Raw genomic sequence first — 24,035 nt, forward strand, 5'->3', positions numbered from 1 at the left:
CCTTATTATGACCTCGGAGACTGGTCGCGTACCCTCCTGACTACATCACCATGATCATTGTCTCACACCATGGAAGATGCTGGAAATTGCAGCCCTTGCAGAACTGGCCTGTGTTTGGTTCATCCCTTTTCTACCCGCTAGTATGGAACACTTGTTACACTTTTGGGTGTGCTGTTTTGCTCCCTTAATGGGCATCTGTTATCGCTCTCATTACCCTGATATATGATCTAATGGACTGGATGGGGCACCGGGTCCCACGTCCCTTTTGTGGTTGCCCACGTACCCCATTTAGGCCTCACCTAATTAGGTTACAGTCCCTAGTGGGACACCAGGCCGGTACCCGAGGGACTTTGGTCTCTGGATTTGCCCGGGGCCCGCCCTGTAGGTGTGTTTAATACAGTAGGCCAGACCTATCTGTCTAGGTCTGGTCTGTGTTTTACTTTTGTTTTCTATTTCAATTCACTGTTTTCACTTTATTTTCTCTCATCTTTTTGTTTGTTTGCTGATTTGGCCTGTAGGTGGTTCTTATCTGCTATCACCCTCACCGGGTACCTTCCAATCTACTTAGATCTCTTTCACCAGGAAGAAGGAACCAAAAGTTATCCTCACCGGACTCTACAGAACCGAGAAAGGCGCCTGGACAAACCCCTCTGATGCAACATGGCGACAATTAAGTTAGTGTAACATACAATGTATATGCTCCCCTAACAAACAAAATAGGCTATGGTTAGAATTGAAAAGATTGGGGGCGCAGGTGTTTTTCTTGCAGGAGACCCATTTTACAGACACTTCTCTCCCCAAATTGCCCAACCACTTATTCTCGCAATGGTACGTGTGCAATTCTCCAAAACCTAAATCCAGGGGTACGGCCATAGCTATACACAAAAACTGCCAATTCCAACCCTTAGACCACAAAATAGACCCCCAAGGTCGTTACGTGTTCCTGAAAGGCACTATAATGGGACAGACAGAGTATGCGCCCCTAATACCCAATAACTCACATTGATAGACCAAGTCCTCTCTAAACTGGCAGACTTTCGGGAGGGCAGACTAATTCTGGGTGGGGACTTTAACGTCAGCCCTGACCCCACACTAGACACTTCAGTGAATAGGTCGTCACACTCCCACGCTTTTCTGCGACACTTCCGGAAGTCCCTCCAGAGATATACCTTGGTGGACTGCTGGAGAGCATTACATGCTTCTGAAAGGGACTATAGCTACTACTCTAGTGTGCACAAGGTGTACACTAGAATTGATCTATTACTAGTGGACCAAGGCACCCTTGACTTAATATTGGGAGCAATCATAGACCAGATAACGATTTCAGACCATGCCCCAGTGACACTCACACTCTCACTGGCCCAGGCCATGACCAAAGCGAAGACCTGGAAACTGAACGAGAACCTGTTGGATGACCTGAGAGTGTTGACAGGAGTACAGGAGACTTTGACACACTATTTCGCAGAAAACACCAATGGGGAGGTCTCTGGGAAGGCCACAAAGCAGTAGTCTGGAATGCCTTTATTGCCCTGGGAGCAAAACTTAATAAGGAGGGGGGGGGGGACATCCAGAGGGTACTGCAGGCGTTACAACGCGTGGAGCTTGGACATAAAAGAACGTCGGCTCCTGAAGAATTCCGACGCCTGACTAAGCTAAGACAGCTTTTTTTCTAAGCTGCTGGAACGTAAAATAAACTGAAAAATACGATACCTGGCCACCAATGAATCTCTACCACAGGAGACATCGCTGGCACACATTACAGTACTCCCAAAAGAAGGGAAAGACCCCACCCAACCGCAAAGTTATCGTACAATATCCCTCCTGAACACAGACCTTAACATCTTCTCTAAAATTATCGCCAACCGCCTGAAACATTTGTTACCTAAATTGATTCACGCTGATCAGACAGGCTTTATAATGGGAAGGGAGGCTAGAGACAACTCCAACAGAGCTCTCCAGCTTATCCACTGGGTGTGTACAAGCGATCGGATGCCTCCATACCTAATTCTGTCTACAGATGCGGAGAAGGCATTCGATCGTGTGGACTGGGATTTCCTGAGCGCTTTGCTTCAGGGCACCGGTCTGGGCCCACACATTCTGCGATGGATTTCCGCCCTTTATGTGTCCCCCACTGCCCAGGTTAAGGTGAATGGTGGCCTCTCCTCACCATTCCCTATCTGAGACAGGGATGCCCGCTCTCGCCCCTTCTGTTTGAGATGGTCTTAGAACCATTACTGCAGAAGGTCAGGGATAATCAAAACATCAAGGGGGTACGAGCGGGCTCCCTTGAGCACAAACTCTCTGCTTGAGCAGATGACATACTATTTCTTGTAATGGACCCCCATGTCCATATGGAGAGGTATCCAATTTTCGGATAAACTATACCAAATCTAAAATATTGCCAATAACCATCCCACCAACCATGACGGACATTCTGAGAGGATCATTCCTGTTCACATGGGCCACGCCCTCCATGAAATATTTAGGCATCCAGCTTACAGACCGACCAGACTCCCTGTATGCACACAACTACATACCCCTACTTAAGAGGATCTCTCATGACATACTGATATGGGACAAGACACTTTTTACCTGGGTTGGACGAACGAACATCCTAAAAATGACTATACTGCTCCGCATCCTTTTTCTCCTGCAAATCTACGTAGCCTCTTTATTATGTTTGTGTGGAGTGGCAAGAAGCCACGTCTCACTATGGCAACGCTCCAAAGAACCAAGCTAAAGGGGGGCCTAGGCATACCCAACATACTCCAATATTACCAAGTGATTGCCCTACAGCGCATTTTAAACTGGAAGTTTCATATGCCCTTTAAGCTGTGGGTTCCCCTGGAGAAAACGATGGCAGGCAGAGACCTATCCTATGCACCCTGGGTCCCCGCTGGAGACAGGGGGCTCTCCGACTGAGTCTCCCCATTGACAGTTCACTCCCTGAAAATATGGGACAGAGTGAACACACGCCTAGCTCTGGCACCACAAACATCCCTACTGGCACTATTGAGCAGATACCCTTGGTTTCCTCCTGGGGAACAGATAGCCTCGCTCGGAACTTGGACAAGAGATGGGATTGTTAGCCTGGGGAGATTTGTAGAGAGGGGCTCGGCGACGTCGCTCTCCATCCTGCAGGAACGATATGGTAGCTTCCCCTTTGACTTCTGGAGACACCGCCAACTAGAGTCCTTCATAACCAAATGCCACAGGCAAACACAAATCAGAACCACATTGACAGAATTTGAAAGTATGTGGGCAACCACAGACCCATTGCCCCACATGATCTCGGCACTATACGGATTGCTAGAGACAGCTACACCCAGCCCCAAACCCCTCTATGTTAAAGAGTGGGAAAAAGACCTCCAACACAAATTCACAGAGGACCAGCTCCATCACCTGTACCACCGGACTCACTCAAGCTCAATAGACTCTAAGACCCAAGAAAACAATTACAAAATCCTATCGAGATGGTACAGGGTGCCCACCACCCTGGCTAGAATTTTCCCCACCACTTCCGACAGGTGCTGGAGGGGGTGTGGAATGAAAGGTACATTCCTTCACATCTGGTGGGAGTGCCCTGTGTTAACACCATTTTGGACTATGGTTCGAAAACACATCTCAGACAGCCTGGGTATAGATATCCCGGCCCTACCGAAACACTTTCTGCTCCACATCCCTCCCATGCCCCTATCTCGATATAAAAGCAGTGCTCTCCCCCACCTCCTCAATACAGCAAAATGTCTAAAACCAATACACTGGAAAAGCTTGCAGATCCCAAGCGAGCAGGACTGGTTGAGGAAGGTGGGGGAGATCATGGAGGCAGAGAGTTGGTTAGCCACCTGTCGAGACACCCGTGAAAAATTTGAGCTTACATGGGCAGCATGGAGAACCCACGTACATGACACAATTGTGGCCTCATCTAGTCTAGACGTTGCACTTCTTGCTCTAGCAGATCCATCCTTGGGGAGACTTGTCCAGACGAACCTTCCGTCAACAACTGCAGGCTCTACTTAAGAGTAGACATCGGCGAATTCGGTGAGACCCATTGCATATGCCTCTTTCTTCCTCCCCTAGCCTTTTCCTCCTACTATTCCCTTTTCACCATTCTTTTTTGTTTTGTTTTGTTTTTTGTTTTTTTGTTTTATTTGGTTCTTTACTATAGTATAACTTCAGGATACCCAGTATCCGCCTTTTTGAGCCACCTGGTTGGTCAACAGGTTTTAGACCAACCCAGGTACTCCGAGTTCACCTATGCTGTTTGAAATGAGGGAGACATTTATACAAAGACTCTGAACTCATGGTTGAAGAACACCCCACCCCCTTCCAGTTCAGAGGGGAGGCCTGCCCATATAGACCGAATGTCTGGGACAGGAGGGGTGTCCGTCTGGGCACAATGAGTAGAAATGCCTCCCGGTTGACACGGTTGCCCGTCTGCACTCGGACCATGTTGAATGTACACCTCTCCCTTTGTCCCCCTCCCCAACTACCCTCCCTTTCCCTTCCCCTATATTCCCCATTAACCCATTAATGTTAGCTTATTGTGATGTTAATCTGTTGACTTGAAAATGAAAATAAAAATTATACAAAAAAAAGAAAAACAAGCTCATGGCTCTCCCAGGGAGAGGCAAACTTTCTAGGCAGTGAGAGAAGGAGGAGATCGAGGAACATCTGTTCCCCTATCTCCTCTGTGATTAATGAACCCAGAAGGTGCAAGTGCATCCATTTTCAGTTGTGAGTTACTGGTTACTGTAGGCAGGCAAGCTGCGAGCTAATCCAGCACAATCTATGAATGATTAGCTGCAGTGGAGGGTAGGAGAGACATTGGTGGTCTAATAGACCCCTGATTTCTCCATAAAGAGTGCCTGTCACCTGCCCATGCTATCACATAGAGGGCTTGTTAGTTAAATGAAAAAAAAAAGTGAATGAGAGCAATAATTCTACAGCCATAATTCACGGTTTACTCTAAAATGAGGCACCAATATTTTTATGCACTAGGCGCAATAGGAAAACGCTGTGCTCAATACTCTGGATACAATTAGTTAAAATAATATTTTTTAAATAGTGCACAAACACCTATGTTACTATAACAACAGTTACAAATTGTAATATATCATCACCTATTTATAAATGTGAAAACATATTGTTTGACAAGAAACCAATGTGAAATTTCATGTTGAAAATAAATAAACTGCATGGGTTGGCCAAAAATTCATAAATAAATTCACATAAGTTGGAGTGGACTTTTTATGTTAATTTTTTTTTTTTTACTTTTCACTTTTATTTTATTTTTTTGTTGATATATTTTTGGCCAACCTGTGTAGTTTATTTATTTTTAAGGTGGAATTTCACATTGGTTTCTTGTCAAGCAATATGTTTTTCACATATATACAGTAAATAGGCGATGAGCTATCATAATTTGTAACGGTTGGTATAGTAACATTGGAGTTTGCATACCTTTTTTAAACTATAACTCTATACTGATAAACTGTATACATTTTAGGTACCATCGTTTATTACCATGTAAAGCCCCATACACACTATGAGTTTTTCTGCTAAGTTTTTCCTTCAGGTTTACCAAAACCATGTAGTATAAGGGCCTGCCTCATTGCACACAAATTGAAACTCCTAAGGTTTGACCTCATATTATATGGTTTTGGTAAATCTGAAGGAAAACTCAGCAGAAAAACTGATAGTATGTATGGGGCTTTACAGGCACACTCATTTTGATTATTGACATGTTTGGTATCTGTTTATGTAATACAACCTTATCTTTTATATTTTACCAAAATAAAATGGGTTTTATATTGTGTTTTTGTGCACTAAAATTTGAGTGTATTTTATTCAGCAATTATGCGTTTGATAAATAGCTGTGCAAATATTGTGTGACATAAAAAAATTGCAACTGCCACCATTTTATTCTCCAGGGCCTCTGCTTTCAGATAATTTTTGGGGGTCATAAGTAGTGTTTCTAGCAAGAAATGCTGATTTTAACATGTGTATGAAATTTTTTAAACATTGCCCCAAACACAAAGTGGTTAAATATTTGCTAATCATTTTTTGGGGTGAAGCAGCTACTTCTTTGTATAATTTTTTGCATTAGTTCTGCTTTCAAATAAGGAATTTAAGCAGAGATGTATCTTCACTATAGCAACTGAGGCGGCCACATAAAAATGATCAGACACAGGCAGCAAAACTACTTTTTCCCCTTGATGGTAAATCGTCTTTTAGTCTGTGCCAGAGATGTTTTCAGCTTTTTTTCTCCAGCCTATGAAATGTGGCTCCTTACATGGTACTATCTGGGCACCCATGTGTTACATGTCCTGGTACATCTTTTGTGGGTGTACTTGGCTAAAACTGGCTTACAGATGGTGCCTCATCAAATGTCGTATTCTGCAACTTCTTTTTTTTTTCCCATAGAGCTCCTTTCATTGTCAAAGCAACAATATAAAGTTAAACTGAGCTCCTGTGGAATAAATAGTGCCAAGGCTGAACTTTAAAGGGGACCTATCAGTAAAATCACAAATCAGTAGCTAAACTGTCCCAAAAATTAGCATTTTTTTAATTAAAAAAACAATATTTTTGTATGTCTGGGCAAAGCCTTCCAAGGTCTGCCCAAGAGGAAAATGCTGGCATAATGATATAATCAGTCTGCTGTTAGCAGAAGGAAGTAACCCCTCTGTCTATCCTTAGATAGTGATTATTCATTGGCACTGTTGTAACACTGTAACTGTATGGGAAGTAGATAGGCAACAGTGGGGTACACACAATCCATGACATAAAAAATACTCTACAGGGGAACAATTATTGTATGATAGGAAGTTTGACATCAATAGGCCAGCATCTTGGCTTGGGAAGTAGATGCTGACAAATAGGGATGAGCCGAACACCCCCCGGTTCGGTTCGCACCAGAACTTTCGAACGGACCTTAAATTCGTACGAACGTTAGAACCCCATTGAAGTCTATGGGACTCGAACGTTTGAAATTAAAAGTGCTAATTTTAACTGCTAATATGCAAGATACTGTCCTAAAAAGGGTTTGGGGACCTGGCTCCTGCCCCAGGGGACATGGGTCAATGGAAAAAAAAGTTTTAAAAACGGCCATTTTGGCGGGAACACTGATTTTAATGACGATTAAAGTGAAAAAAAAGTGAAATATTTCTTTAAATATCGTGCCTGGGGGTGTCTATAGTATGCCTGTGAAGTGCCACGTGTTTCCCGTGTTTAGAACAGTCCCTGCACAAAATGACATTTAACGGAAATAACGTCATTTAAAACTGCTTGCGGTTTTAATGTTATATCTGGTTCCTGCAATATGGTTGAAAATCATTGAGAAAAATGGCATGGGTAGCCCTCCCTGCCCATTACCAGCCCCTTTGGGTCTTGTACGGATATTAAGGGGAACCCCGTACCCATATTAAAAAAAGGAAATACGTGTGGCCCCCAGGCACTATAGAGCAGTACAGCAGTATACAGGTGGTGCAAACAAGACAGGGACTGTGTAGATTTGTTGTGTTAAGTTGAATCTGTTTGTAATTTTCAACTGGTACATTTTTAAAGTGTAGCTCCAGTCAAAAAAAATATTTTTAAGCTTTTTGGAAAACATAGGGAAGGGTTATCACCCCTGTATAATTTGTTTTGCCGTCCGTCTTTTTTCATCTCACTTGCTGTTGTCTCCTTCCGTTTGCAAGTAGGAGATGTTTGTAAGTTGGATGTTTGAAAGGAGGGGCCTGCCCTATATGCTCTGCAGAAATGGCAGAACAAGGTGTTGGTTTTGCCACAACATTGTAAGCCCTCAAAGTGACTCTTGGTGGGTGCTGGAGTGCTCTGCTGTGAACGATTATATCAAGAATTGTAATTACATGCCATTGTTGAACAGTGGTAAAAAAAATTGACCTTTGGTGGTTGTGGTGCTGGTGCCACAACACTATAAGTCCTCACAGTTACTCTGGGTGGGCACAGGAACGGGCCCTCCTGTGAAATATTATATCAAGAATTGTAATAACATGTCCCTGTTAAACAGGGGCTGAAAAATTGGGCTGCTGGCACTGGTGCTGGTGCCACGACACTGCAACCTCTCCCATATACTCTAGTTGTAGTGCAGGAATGAGCCTTGCTGCAAAGCATTGCATCAAAAATTGTAATTAAATGCCCCTGTTAAACAGGGGCAGAAAAATTGGGCCTTAGGCACTGGTGCTGGTGCCACCACACTGCAACCTCTCCCATATACTCTAGTTTTAGTGCAGGAATTAGCCCTGCTGCAAAGCATTGCATCAAAAATTGTAATTAAACGCCCCTGTTAAACAGGGGCAGAAAAATTGGGCTGATGGCATCACCCAGAACCAAAAATGTTCTTCCAACATATCAGCGGAGGAGGAAGAGGATAGACAATCAACATAACAGGACAGTCACTCAGCATCAGCATAGGCAGTCTTGAAGGGATGTGATATTTCAAAAAAAATTATTCTGTTACATCAGCTTCAGGTGCTTGGTAGCTGTGGGTGATCCAAGACTGATTCATCTTGATGAAGGTCAGTCGATCAACTGATTCGGTGGACAGGCGCACCCTGTAATCGGTAACAAAGCCACCAGCAGCACTGAAGGTGCGTTCCCGAAAGAACGCTGGATGCAGGACAGGCCAGTAGCTCAATTGCATACTGTGCAAGCTCTGGCCAGTGATCCATCCTCAAGACCCAGTAAGCCAGAGGATTTTTGGTGGGAAAGGTGTCCAAGTCTGATCTTGCCCCTAGGTATTCCTGCACCATGTAAATCAGACGCTGGCGATGGTTGCTGGAACCGATCATACCTTGGGGCTGCGGACTAAAAAATTGTCTGAAAGCACCGGTCAGACGGCCACCTTCTCCACCGCTCCTTCTGACCGATGCCTCAGCAACACGTTGTCCAGGACCAGGAGTTTGTAACCTCCCAGTCTCTGGGAACGCGTTGCACAGACCTTTCTGCAAGGCCTCCCGGAGATGTCTCATCCTCTGCTCCCTCTGCGATGGCAAGATAAGGTCGGCAACCTTACCATTGTACCGTGGATCAAGGAGAGTGGCCAGCCAGTAATGGTCCCTCTACTTGATCCGAAGAATACGAGGATCCTTCCGCAGGCTTTGCAGGATCAGGGAGGCCATGCAGCGTAGGTTAGCTGAGGCATTCGGTCCGGAGTCCTCTGGGTCACTAAGGACAACATGATCCGCAGCTACCTCCTCCCAGCCACGTACAAGTCCACGGGTTTCTTGGGACTGTAAATCATCCCTACAAGACTGCTGCTGCTGCTGAGTGCCAGCCTCCACCTCCATGCTGACACAATCATCCTCTTCCTCCTCCTCCTCCTCCTCCTCCTCATCCTCTTCCTGTGTGATGGGTGGCACAGCAGGAACACTGTCTGGATAAAGGGGGCCTTGAGAGGTAAGGAAGTCCTCCTCTTCCTGCCTCTGTTCTGCCTCAAGTGCCCTGTCCATTATTCCACGCAGCATATGCTCCAAGAGGTGGACAAGAGGTACAGTGTCACTGATGCATGCACTGTCACTGCTTACCATCCTTGTGGCCTCCTCAAACGGTGACAGGACAGTGCATGCATCCCTGATCATGCCCCGCTGGCGTGGTGAGAAAAAACCAAGCTCCCCTGACCCTGTCCTGGTGCCGTAGTCGCACAGGTACTCATTGATGGCCCTCTGCTGCGTGTGCAGCCGCTGCAGCATGGCCAACGTTGAGTTCCACCTGGTGGGCATGTCACATATAAGGCAGTTCTTGGGCAGTTTCAACTCCCTTTGGAGCTCAGCCAGCCGAGCACAGGCATTAAATGATCGCTGGAAATGCACACAGACTTTCCTGGCCTGCTTCAGGACATCCTGTAAGCCCGGGTACCTGCCCAAGAACCGCTGAACCACCAGGTTAAGGACGTGAACCACACAGGGCACATGGGTCAGTTGTCCTTGTTGGAGGGCGGAGAGGAGGTTGGTGCCATTGTCGCAAACCACCATTCCTGGCTTAAGCTGGTGTGGTGTCAACCACCTCTCGGCCTGCCCCTGCAGAGCTGACAAAACATCCGCCCCAGTGTGGCTCCTGTCCCCCAAACAAACCAGCGCAAGCACGGCATGGCATTGTTTTGCCTGCGTACTTACGTAGCCTCTGGAACGCCTACGGAGCACCGCTGGTTCTGAGGACAGAGCACTGGAAGAGGCCATGGAGGAAGAAGAAGAGGAGGGGTGGAGGAGAGAGGTGTGTCACAACCAATAGTAGCATTTTGGAAGCGTGGTGGCGGAACAACCTCCAACACTACTGCACCTTGTCCTGCATCCTTCCCAGCTGGCAGAAGAGTGACCCAATGGAGCGTGAAAGACAGGTAACGTCCCTGTCCATGCCTGCTGGACCATGAGTCAGCGGTAATATGCACCTTACTGCTGACCGCCCTGTCCAGTGAGGCAAGGACATTGCCTTCCACATGCCGGTAGAGAGCCGGAATCGCCTTCTGTGAGAAAAAGTGGCGTTTGGGGACCTGCCACTGAGGAACCGCACATTGTACAAACTCACGGAAGGGGGCAGAGTCTACCAACTGAAAAGGCAGCAGTTGAAGTGCTAGCAATTTAGCCAAGCTAGCATTCAACTGCTGGGCATGTGGATGGCTGGGAGTGAACTTCTTTCGCCGGTCCAGCAGCTGGGGCAGGGACATTTGCCTGCTATAATCGGACGTGGGTGTACTGCTAGCAGAGTGCCCGGAAGCACTTGGCTGTGACACACCTAATTGTACACCTTCATTCCTCTCAGAGCAGGTTTCAGAGAGGACTGAAGGTCTAGTGGGGTTGGAGATCCCAGCTGATGAGGAGCAAGGAGAGGTCCGCTTTGTTCTTTGGTGTGGGTCTTTGAGGTACGCTTGCCAACGAGCTGCATGGCAGGTCAACATATGTCTGGTCAAGCATGTGGTGCCCAAGGGGCTGATGTTTTGGCCACGCGAGATACGCTTGAGACATATGTTGCAAATAGCAGCGGTGCGATCTGATGCACTCGTCTCAAAAAAGGCCCACACCAAAGAACTTTTAGAATAATGTGCAGAGGCAGCGCCCTGCACAGGCGGAGCTCTGCGGTGTGATTCAGTCGGTGTGCTGCCCCTAAGCTGGCCCCCGGAGGGCATCCTGCCTCTTTAGACATGTGCCTCCTCCTCCTCCTCCTCCTCCTCTCTCCTACCAAGCACCCACGTGGAGTCAGTGCCCTCATCATCCCCTCCCTCTTCATCGCTGGAGCAAACCTGGCAGTATGCTGCAGCTTGTGGAACATGACTGCCAGATTGCTGTCCTTCTTGAGCATCCCTCTCTCTGCATTCACGCTACTGCCTTCCTCTAGCAGAGTATCATCATCAGAGCCTACAAAACACTGGGCATCCTCCTGCAGCATGTACCCAACACTATGCTCAAAGAGTTCAGAAGACTCCTCAGGAGGACGTGGTGGGTCTAGGGAAGGAGTCACTGATGATGACATTGAGAGGAGGGAAGACAATGCGTTGGCAGCTGCTTTGCTAGTACCCTGAGCCTGGGTGAGAGACGATGAGAAGGATGAAGAGGGCTTGTCATCCACTCTACCAAGTCGTTGGCATGTTGCGGCTCAACATGTCTAGCTGCCAAAAAGAAGGACAAGCGTGTCCCTTGGCCGCGTGCTGATGATGACGATGCACCGCGTCCACGACCAGCACTGTTGTCTCTAGACACAGAGCTTGCTTGCCCTCTTTTATCGGCTCACGCCTGTCTGCCTCTCCTTGCTGGCCTTCCAGACATGGTAATGGCCTGAAGGGAGTTGGGAAAACCAGCAATTGAGTAGTGTATATTGTGCTGGAGGCACACACAATTTCCACTAACTCCTGCAGATGGCAGATGGCTCAATTAGAGAAGAGCTATGTAGGTGGATATAGCGGTGTATACTGGGTTCAGAGCACGCAGACAGCACGCACAATCTCCTACCACTGACTGCAAGCTCTATTTAAAACGAGCAAGATAGTTAGCTATATAGGTGGATATAGCGGTGTATACTGGGTTCAGAGCACGCAGACAGCACGCACAATCTCCTACCACTGACTGCAAGCTCTATTTAAAACGAGCAAGATAGCTAGCTATATAGATGGATATAGCGGTGTATACTGGGTTCAGAGCATGCAGACAGCACGCACAATCTCCTACCACTGACTGTAAGCTCTATTTAAAACGAGCAAGATAGTTAGCTATATAGGTGGATATAGCGGTGTATACAGGGTTCAGAGCACGCAGACAGCACGCACAATCTCCTACCACTGACTGCAAGCTCTATTTAAAACGAGCAAGATAGCTAGCTATATAGGTGGATATAGCGGTGTATACTGGGTTCAGAGCACGCAGACAGCACGCACAATCTCCTACCACTGACTGCAAGCTCTATTTAAAACGAGCAAGATAGCTAGCTATATAGATGGATATAGCGGTGTATACTGGGTTCAGAGCACGCAGACAGCACGCACAATCTCCTACCACTGACTGCAAGCTCTATTAAAAAAGAGAAATATAGCTAGCTATATAGGTGAATATAGCGGTGTATTATGGCGGTCAGGGCACGCAGACAACAACCACTACAGAAGAGCAAGAACGAAAAATCGTCCGATAACGATCGGTGTATACTGTGTTGAAGATACACAGAACACCCACTAACTCCTACAGATGCCACCACACTACACAAGGCTGCCGCGCTGGTGGCCTTATATAGTGTGGGGCGTGTACTACACAGCCTGAGCTATGATTTGCCACAGGCATCCTGCCTGTGGCCAATCATGGCTCTCCTCGCTGCCGGCGCTGTGATTGGGCAAGCATGCGGGGTCACAGTGCATGCTTGGCCAATCATGAGCCAGCAATGCACTGCGATGGCGCAGTGCATTGTGGGCTGTGAGCGCCACACGAATTTGGCACGAACGGCCCATAACGTTCGGAATTCGCCGAACGGGCGAACAGCCGATGTTCGAGTCGAACGTATGTTCGACTCGAACACGAAGCTCATCCCTACTAACAAAGATGGTGCCATCATTCTTGGAAGAAAGGAAGAAAAGAGCTTAGTTAAGGGCAGCAATATAATATGTGTGAGTCCTTGTACACACGGTCGGACATTCCGACGGAAAATTTCCGATCGGACTGTGTTGTCGGATAATCCGACCGTGTGTGGGCTCCATCGGACTGTTTCCATCGGAATATCCGACCGACAAAGTTTTAGAGCTGGGCTATAAAATTTTCCCACAACATGATCCGATCGGACATTGTCTGATCGTTTGTAGGGAATTCCGATCGAACAAAGTGCCACGCATGCTCGGATCAAATTCCTAGACTAAAGCTATTGGCTGCTAGCCTAAGCGTAGTTCCGTCGTAACTAAATAACGTCATCACGTTCCAAACGATCGGATTTTCCGACAACTTTGTCTGACCGTGTGTATGCAACACCAGTTTCGGACAAAATCCATCGGACAAAATCCGATGGATTTTGTTGTCGGAATGTCCGACCGTGTGTACAAGGGCTGAAAGATATTAAAGTGAATACCCACTCACAAAAATATAAAATAAACTCCCTGCAGGATGCAACACTGCATGCTGTTCTCAAATCATCTAGGAATCATTTCTAAACTTATTTAGACGCTTAACTTATATTGTAGTCTACTTCCCACTTTCCTGGGCACTGGTGACGTAACCCAGGCCTCACAGAGGTTCTCTGGGAAGGCTATACCAGTGCCTTACAGGGAGATCTCATATATAAGAGTAAAATCAGACTCCCCCTTTCTGGGAAAATTAGAAATTGAGATTAGGCCCAAAAGTAATTTGAGGGCTGGGGCAAGGAACCAGGAAGAAGAAGGCGGCCACTGATGATCTCCTTTTTCAAAATGTCGGTGTGGTAAGGGAAGCATGGGCAGGACAGACCATTGGCAGACCATTAAAGACGTTTGTTATTATTACACTTTTTTTACTAAATACATTTCAATAACCTTGTCAATGCATTGGGGAGGAGGGAGGCCTGCTTTAAAGTGGAAGTAAACTATTTTTTAGATCTTGTACCTACAGTTAAAGGAAAAATATATAGTAAACCTTGCGCTAGAACAATCCAAACGGACTCCTGCACTTTTTACAATCCTGGATACAGGATACAACAAAAAATTGAAAAAGAAAAAAAGTTGTGCTGTCTTTTAATAATCAGGAATTAACCCAGAAAGAAGTGTATAATTTAAAATGATTGATCAGCTGAATATGTGCAAATACAATAATTAATCATGCATATGATGCAACTTAATATGTGCAAATATACAAGTAAGTAAGGCTGGGTTCACACCTATGCGAATTGGATGCAGGCTTCCCCGCAGGAGAATGTGACTGGCTCTCTATGGAACCGATTCACAAATCTCCAGGGCGGCTGTGGAGCGCACTGCAAAAAAACGCTGTGCGTCTTTGGCTCCGTTTCAGGGTCAAATTCAGGCAAAGATTCGTCCCTGATTCGTCCCTGAACTGGAGAATGGGGACACACAGCGTTCTTGTGCGATCCGCAGCTGGTTCCAATATGAACCAAGTCTAAATATCAAAAAATGAAATCCAAATCCAAGTGTCCATTTTTTAATTCAGAAATATAATATAAAGTGCGCTGCTCCCAGTGCTCAAAACTCATAAAGTGCTTCTGTGCTCCACCAGTGCTATAAGGCCTGGTTCACACCTATACAGGTTGCAGTTTGCATAGTCCAGGTGCATTTAGCATTTTTCAATACACATTTTTGATCCATTGAATTCTATGAAACCAAAAACCAGAAAAAAATCCCTGGCCCAGGCCATAAAATGCACAGCTCGTTTGTCCCCTCCCTTTTCTGACCTGCTGGGCAGCACGCTCGGATAAGGGTCTGGTATGGATTTTGGGGGGACCTTTTTCTTTTAAAATTATGGCATGGAGGGTCCCCTCCAAATCCATATTAGATTCAAGGGCCTGGAATGGACCGGGGGGGGGGGGGGGGGGCAGTTAAAAAGGCTTACCTGTAGGTACAGTGAATATCTCTTAAACCTGCACAGTTTTGGAAATATTCACACTGCATGCAGCCGGTGACGTCACTGACACATGCGCTCTGAAGAGACATGCCATCCCTTCAGAGCTCCATGCTGCGGTCCGTGATGTCTTCGCGCCACAACCAATTCGATGGCTGAAAGACGTGAACCCAGAAGGAAGACTGGATGAAGATGGAAGTGCCTTCAGCGGTGACAGCACACCACTGGAGGGCTTCGTTCTAAGGTAAGTATTTCATAATGTGCTAGTATGTGACGCATACTAGCACCTTATGCCATCGTCCTACAAGGTTAAAAAAATAAAAGTAAAGTTACCATGGAACATTTTTCAAACATTGTTTCTGGATCCATTTTAATATATTTCCTTGAGCCCCAGCACTCAGTTCCATATACCTTATAGAATCAAACAAATTTAATCTTAAAGCCCAACTTTAGGAAACATGAAAAATCTGCCTTGCAAGCAACAGCTTGTTTACATCTAGAGGTTATGGAAAACTGAAAATTGTTATTAAATACTTACCGTAATTTTCTTTTCCTGGCCCATCCTCACATCAGCCCACAACAGGTTAACATCTCCTCTGGAGCCCCACATGACCACCCGTTCCTAGCTTAATAAAAGACAGCCCCTTCCCCGACTAAGGTGTTCCATAACCTAGCCTACGACAGGCCACTAGGGAGGGAGTCCTGTGCTGACATGAGGATGGGCCAGGAAAGGAAAATTATGGTAAGTATTTGATAACAATTTTCTGTTTTCCTGGCCCACCTTACATCAGAACACAAGGGGATATACCATAGCTGAAAAAATGGGTGGGAGAGAACAAATGAAAAGAGACACTGACAATCAAAGAAAAACTGCTAAGGACAAAAAAGAGAGGATGACTCTTGAGAACCTGATGGCTAAATGAAAAGATTGTCCACTTTTCTTTTTTGACCAAGTACACTGTTAGTAACTTGACCATGTATAAAAACTAAAGTCTTCCTGCTGTGCACTTAGTGACTCTCACGTGAGAACTCAGAGGGGCTACTTCCCAGTTTTGCTGGAAACTGGATACCACTTTAAAATTGAACTTTGGGCATAGACGTGGTATCCCTATCTCTGGTAAAAAAAAGGAAAGAAAAAAGACAGCAAAGGGCCCTTGCAGGAAAGTGTTGCAATCTTCAATATCCTTCTGTCTGAAGTAGTTGCTGTCAGAAGAACTAGATTTACTGTGTGGTACTTCAATGGGATTGAAACCATTGGACTCAGATCCAAGTCCCACAGAGGGAACATGGATTTCCCTCAAGGTGATATATAGATTGTCATCTGCAAGAAGCATCTGGTCACTGGCTTTTGCACCCGTCGGCAGCCTGTGAAAAGAAAAGTAGAGATCTGTACCTTAAATGGATTTCTATGCCAGACCAACCTCAGCGCTGGCTGTAAAATGTCCAGGATATTGGCTAAAGCAGGGAACACAGGAGAGAAAGCTTTTGCTGAGCAAACAAAACAAACTACTATCATATGCTCTTATATGTAGCGTTCATGGATGCTCTTCTGGTCATCAAGGTCTGAACAACCTCGGACGAGAATCCCTGCACCTCTGGTCTAGCCCAGTGGTCATCAACCCTGTCCTCAGGGCCCACTAACAGGCTAGGTTTGCAAGATAACTGAAATACATCACAGGTGATATAATTTGCTGCTCAGTGATTGCAGTATTATAGTCTGCACCTACCCAAGGTAATACATAAAACCTGGCCTGTTAGTGGGCCCTGAGGACAGGGTTGATGACCACTGGTCTAGCCTATTCCATAGCCAGGCTATTAAAAGTAGTCTCATTGGATGGGGGTGCTGTCACTGACCTTGCCATATAAGAATTAATTTAATGCGCCAGATGCTAGAGGGCAGCATCCACTGCTGGAAGTCCGGGGCATAAACATACATCAGCCATCTTATATGGATAAGGCTTAGAGAACCGATACTGTAAATTGGTCTTCTGATGAGGTCTCTGCCATCCTACATCAGTGAGCAATTTACAATCTATCATTATCGGTGTTGCCTGTGGCGTGTATATTTGCAGCATACTTTCTGCTATAGCCTCCTTAATAAGGCATAGAATTTTGCACAACCACATCCTCGTGAGGCAACCTGTGCAATGTAATTTCTCTGCCACTGCAGACTGCACGCAGACCTAAAATGCACCCTGAGCTGGGCCACATGGGGTGCTTGGCCCATTTTCTGTATTCTGTAGACATGTGCACACTGAAATATTTTGTTTTGGAATTTCGTTTTCGTCCGAAAAATACATTTATTTAGTTACTCCCGAAATTCGTTTTTATTTATTTTGTTTTTCGTTAAAAATTACAAATTAATTAAGGTTGAATCTGTCATTGAAAGCTTATGGTGTCTGTCGAATGTTCAAAGAAGATTCAACGGAGCAGCTAAACTGTATGACTCTGTATAGTTTAGCTGCTCCGTCGAATCTTCTTAGAACTTTCGACAGACACCATAAGCCTGAGGCCGCGTACACACGGGCGGACTGTTCGCCCAACTTTGTCCGCTGAACAGTGTTTGGGCGGACAGTCCGCTCGTGTGTGGGCTTTCAGCGGACAGTTTCAGCGGACAGTTTGACGGACAAGGTTTTTCGGAATTTCCGAAAAACTGTCCGCTGAAACCTTGTTTCAGCGAACAGTCCGCTCGTGTATAGGCTTGTTCGTCAAACAAAGTTGCGCGCATGCTCAGAAAGGATTTTCACGCCGAAAGTTATAATGCAGTGTATAGGACGTCGTATTTTTCGTCCCGTCGTACGTGCCGTTCACGTCATCGCGCACGGTTTCAGCAAACTGTTTGTCCGTCGTGTGTGGCCATGTCCGTCCATGCTAAGTTTGAGCGGACTGTTTGCCGAAACTGTTTGACGGACAAAGTTGGGCGAACAGTCCCCGCGTGTGTACGCGGCCAAAGATTTGCCGTTTGTATGTTTTTTGCTGCTTTGTCGAATCTTTGTCGCTCATTTAGAATGTATATAGTTCAAACAGAAAATGGACTGGTGATAGTGATCACTGATCAGACAGGTAACAAGATAGGGTATATAGAATCTATATAGAATCTCAATCTATAATATGAAATCTATAATAATAAATCCCCCCCCCCCCCCCCCCCCCCCCCCCAACACTTGCAGCCTCTGAGGCTATCACAACACTAGCAACACTAGTATCATTATCAAGTTCACAACACTAACACAATAGCAGCAGATTATTATGAAAAAGTTAAGTTGAACTGTAGCTTGCTTCACTATTGTTCTGCTTCTGTGCTTATGCTTAATTGCTAAATAATTTATGTTCTCTGACAAACGGACCAGCTAAGATTGACTGTCTTCTGAAATGATTCAGTATGTGTGTCTCTCTCTGCTAGCAATCGTAAGTGAAAGTAAGTTGGCTGTACGTGTGTACTTAGTTCTAGCTATTTTACTGCTCCTCATCTTTGGTTACAATCAGCCAATAACATTTATCATCATCATCATTATTTTTATTTGACTTCCCCCACCCAATTCCAGCAGCGATCTTTTCTCTCTATGTCAAATCTTTTCTCTCTATGTAGAATAATCCTGGACTAATAGAGTTAAGGTTAGGCACATTAGACCACAGGTTCGATAGACACAGATTGTTATTGTCAGCATCGTGCTGAATCTCCAATCTGTATCAAACTGTTGTCACAACGAAAACGAAAATAAAGCATTTATTTATGTTGGTTCTTTCGTTTTTCGGATTCTGCCCTTTCGTTATCGTTTGTTAAAAACATGTTGTATGTGATCTCACGAGGTTCGGATAGCAGGTGCCCGCCGCAAGCTCCATGAGTCCGACTGTGGGTCCCATGGATTTGATTTCCGTTGCGATTTTCGTCTCGCGGAGAGGAAGAACGGGGAAATGCTGATGTAAACAAGCATTTCCCTGTTCTGCCTAGTGACGCTGACACTGATCACAGCTGCCTGTAATCGGGAGTGGTGATCAGTGTCGTGTCACCCATAGCCCCCCCAAGTTAGAACACATCCCTAGGACACACTTAACCCCTGCAGTGCCTCCTCCTGGTTAACCCCTTCACTGCCAGTCACACTTACACAGTAATCAGTGCATTTTTAATCACACTGATCACTGTATAAATTTGAATGGTCCCAAAATAGTTCCAGAAGTGTCCAATGTGTCCGCCATAATGTCGCAGTCACAATAAAAATTGCTGATCGCTGCCATTACTAGTAAAAAAAAAAATATATTAATAAAAATGCCATAAAACTATCCCCTATTTTGTAGACGCTATAACGTTTGCGCAAACCAATCAATAAACGCTTGTAGCACTAACCCACAAAGGAGCTGATGGTTAGATGGGGCTTTTAAAAAGGGGTTGAAGACTTTTCTTTTTAGCAAATGTTTTGTAAATTAAGCGGTTTGTTTGTTTTTATTGTAATTATGTAGCACTTTGAAGTCTTTTGATGGAAAGTGCATTATAAATAAAATTTATTATTATTATTATTATTATTATTACTGTTACCTTCTTTTTCCTCACTTCACGTCTAGGTGTGTCCCGTGGTAGATGGCCCAGTAACTTGAGAGACTGATGACAGATCCACTTAAATGGATTTTATTTGCAAAAACGTGGACAATGAACGGTCTCTTAAAATGGGATCAGAGGGTTGGAAAGGAAGTTCAGGTACTCTTAGCCCTTGTACACACAGTCGGACATTCCGACAACAAAATCTGTCAGATTTTGTCCGACGGATTTTGTCCGAAACTGGTGTTGCATACACACGGTCGGAAAAAGTTGTCAGAACATCCGATCATTCAGAACGGGATGACGTTATTTCGTTACGACGGGACTACGTTCAGGCTAGTAGCCAATAGCTTTGGTCTAGGAATTTGATCTGAGCATGCGTTTGGCACTTTGTCCGATCGGAATTCTCTACAAACGATCGGACAAAGTCCGATCGGATCATGTTGTCAGAACATTTTTTAGACCAGCTATAAAACTTTGTCGGTCAGATATTCAGACGGAAACAGTCCGATGGTGCCCACACGCGGTCGTATTATCCGACAACACGGTCCGATCGGACATTTTCAGTTGGAAAGTCCGACCATGTGTACAAGGGCTAAGTGTCAAAGTCAATATTGAAGAACTTGCTTACTTTGACTGCATCCAGAGAATAGCCATTCGCAACTGTATGTTCACTCAAGTTGGACAGTCCCTCTCTCACAAGGCCTAGCAGCCAACAAGGTGCTTACTCAGGAACAAGTCTCTGCCACAGACGTTGTTGTAGAACATACAAGGATAAGTCTCTGCCACAGACATTGTTGTAGAACACTTAGCAAAACTAAACTTGTAGAACACTCGTGTGATACCTGGATCTTTCAGCCAGCTTGGCGATATCCATGAGACCGGATTCTTTTGGGTACTTCAGCTCCTCCAGGCTCTTGCTAAGAAACCAACACGTACGTGGCTTTCTTCTGATGAGTCCTCCCCTGGATAGCATGAAGTCACTGGGTCTTTCCCAAACCAGAGATGGCACCCAAACACCTCAAAATCTTCCTTTAGTTTCCTTGCCTCGGGCTAGCCAGCCCAGAGACAACAAGATCGGGTGGATCCGCACCCCAGGCCATAGCCTTCCTGGGGGCTGGTCAGGAGGACCAGGACGATGAAGTCAGTACATCCTTTTGGACCAGAACCCCGAACCATGTGACATCAGCATCTTAAATACCCTCTCCCAGAAAACACAGCAAGAGAGCCACTCCCACTGGGCAGGCTCAGAGAGAGAGTAACTTAAGCACCCAACCAGACTATAGTTCCATGCCTGCCAGAAGAGACAGTGCCCCCTGTGGTCAGGCTGAACATCTCATAGTCCAGTCAGGCTGATGCTGAGGCTCAAATTTAGACAACTGTACCCAAACCAAACTGCAGTTCAGGTGTAACCTTAAATTTGAAAAATACATAGCGCGTGCTCTTCAGGAGCCGGCGCTACACACTTATTGGGTTTTTTGTTTTGTTTTTACCAAAAATATGTAGAAGAATACGTATCGGCCTAAACTGAGGAAACAAAAAAGTTTTTATATATTTTTTGGGGATATTTATTATAGCAAAAAGTAAAAAATATAGCTTTTTTTCAAAATTGTTGCTCTTTTTTTGTTTATAGCACAAAGAATAACAACCACAGATGTGATCAAATACCACCAAAAGAAACCTCTATTTGTGGGGAAAAAAATGACATCAATTACCTTGAGATGCTCTTACTTTAGGCCCTGGCCAACTACGTATCCTAGCATAATACAGGCTGCAATAAAAGTACTGGCAGGTAATAGTTAAGCAGAAAGCACCTAGAGTTAGGATGTGGTTATTCATTTGAGAACAATGGAAAGTCACAGAGAACATGAAAAAAAAAGAAAGGAGCATCTAAACATCGTGAGCTTCGCAGCTGTTTCTCTGAGTATTTTAGGAGGTGACTCAATGGAAATTTGGCATTGCAGTAGAAGGTATTCGTATTTTTCCTAAATGTGTTGCACATTCTACATTGGATGAAATTGAAATGCCAGCCACACTTAAAACTAAACTCCTAGGAGATTTAAAAATAATATTTAGTCTATTAGGTTGTCATGAAATTTTTTTTAAATACGGTAAATTGGATTTGAACATCAGCACGGAATGGGAACAGAGGGGAAAAAACTAAGAGCTAATCAAAATTCAAGGTTTACTTTACATGATGTTATTGGAGCAGGTAGGTTGGGACAGAATAGGGGTGATCTTACCAGTGTACTGCTTATCTTTCAATATCCAACCAGCAGGCTGAAGGGTGTCCTAGACCAGTGGTTCTGAACCCTGTCCTCAAGTTCCCCCAACAGGCCATGTTTTGGGAATTTCTCTTAGATAAAATAGCTGTCCAAAATACCAAGCCATTGCCTTTGATTTAAAGCACCTGTGCAAGATAAAGGAAAACCTGCAAACATGGCCTCTTTGGGGTACTTGAGGACAGGGTTGAGAAATACTGTTATAAACCAGGACCAGAATGTATTGCTTCAATAAAGAAAAGTGAGGTCTGAGATCTGGTAATGGTGTTTGACAGGTGGACTTGTTGGACCAATGTATGAATTGTTTCTCAGAAAAAAGGCCACGTGTATATTGTAGGACATCAGCCTAGGACAGGAATAATAGGGGGTTCATATGGAAATACAAATGCTTCTCTTTAGCTCTGCCTATTAAGGACAGCTGAGCTGAACAGTGTGTAATGGCGTCAGAGATCTGGAAGGCTCTGGAGCTGTTAGAAAGGAGAGATGAGCTTTTTACATCCTTCAAACTCACCTGTATCCAAATTTCATAGATGCTTTTTTTTGGGTTCAATCAGCTGTGGTCCGGGTCATTCACCACCCGGCAATACATATAAACAAAGGAGTTGATGGTGTAGTGGTCGAGTGTAGCCAGGTACTTGGCTGCAAGGAGTAAGACGTAATACTGTCTACAGCTGCGCTTGAACTGAAGCTAAACAGCCTAGCTGAATTTAGGCATACTGCCGCTCCCATCAGCAGGGGGAGCAGGTGAGTCAAAAGGCACCCCATAGACTTTGAGACCAGCTGCAATGGACTGTGGGAGTTGAAGTCCAGAATGGGAGAGCTTTTGTGGACTTCTGTTAATCAGTTAACTACTATTCCTAGTAGTAGCAGTGACAAGGGAGGAGAAAGGAGCAGTATCTTCCAGTTTAAATAGCATGGTCTTTTGCTGCGGGAGCACATCCCCTGTTTGGAATTGCTGGTAGTTGGAGTAGAGACCTCAGTCCCACACAGCTGGGAGATAAGAGACTGAGGCAGCAGAGGCTGGGACTGAGTCACTACTAAAAGGAAGTCTCACACTGCACTGATGCAAGAGCACCACAGCTGGGTGAAATGAGGACCAGAGTTGCCTCAGAGGACAAAGTCAAAACAGAGGACACCCACACAGTGGGACTTCTGTGGCTGTATTGCTGGATTGGTGAAAAGGCTGTGTGGTCACAACCTGCTGCTGCTATCAGAAACTGAGCTAAATAGGATTAGGCACTCACCCGCTAACTTACTGCATGCAAATTCCCTTTAAACATTTATGTGCACCAACGGCAGGATGGGCCCCAACATTAGCCAGCTGGGTGTAAGACTGTCTATTTGTATTAGTTGCCCTACTCCTGATGATGCTTGTAGGAGCAGGGATAGCCCTGCAATAGACCTTGACTATAGTCTAATCCCCTCTATAGTGCACTGTAGACTAGTTATAATATTATTATTTGCATTGCAGTAGATGCCTAAATGTTTTCTGCTGATTTTGTTTTATAAGTTGTTTCTATATAAAGTGGTAGAAAACTTCAATCCAAGTTAGGTTGGCCTAGAGATCACATTGTTTATCAGATTGTATCTGAACTTATCCTCTGTGTGCTCAATTATGCTCATACCATTATTTACCCTAAATTGTACCAATACATTGAGTTAATTTAACACTAAACTATCTTATGTTTATTTCCTGGTATCAGCTCACAACCCTATTAAAAGTATCAATGCTTGTGTTACTATACTATAAGTGCTTGCAGTGACTTTCATTCAACCAGGTTTGTCAGAGAGCCTGAGGTTGTTCTTGAAGTCGAGACATAGAACAGAGAACTCCAATTACCAATCGGCTCCTTCAGCGGTAGTGCTGCATTTATATGAACACATGCTCATATTTATTTAATAACATTGATGTTGGTTTAAATGTGGGTATGTGTCTACATGATGTCACCAGCCCCTTTGTCTACATGTGTTGCTGGCTAGTGAATGGCACAGCTGATTGGACCAAATTAAAAATAGGAATTTTGAAATTCAGATACCAGTGAGTTCGAAGGATGCCCAAGTTCATCTCTACTAGGAAGCAGGAGGAACGTGTGACAGCCAGAAAATGTGGGTGACTACCTGAATAGCAGAAGATCATGGACAACATTCTGGGGGACCTTGTTGCTGTTTTGTTTGTGCTGAAGAAAAGCCTGTTTA

This window comes from Lithobates pipiens, unplaced genomic scaffold (assembly GCF_037356315.1).
Source record: "Lithobates pipiens isolate NorthernLeopardFrog02 unplaced genomic scaffold, aLitPip1_a1.2 Scaffold_18, whole genome shotgun sequence".
NCBI lineage: Eukaryota > Metazoa > Chordata > Amphibia > Anura > Ranidae > Lithobates > Lithobates pipiens.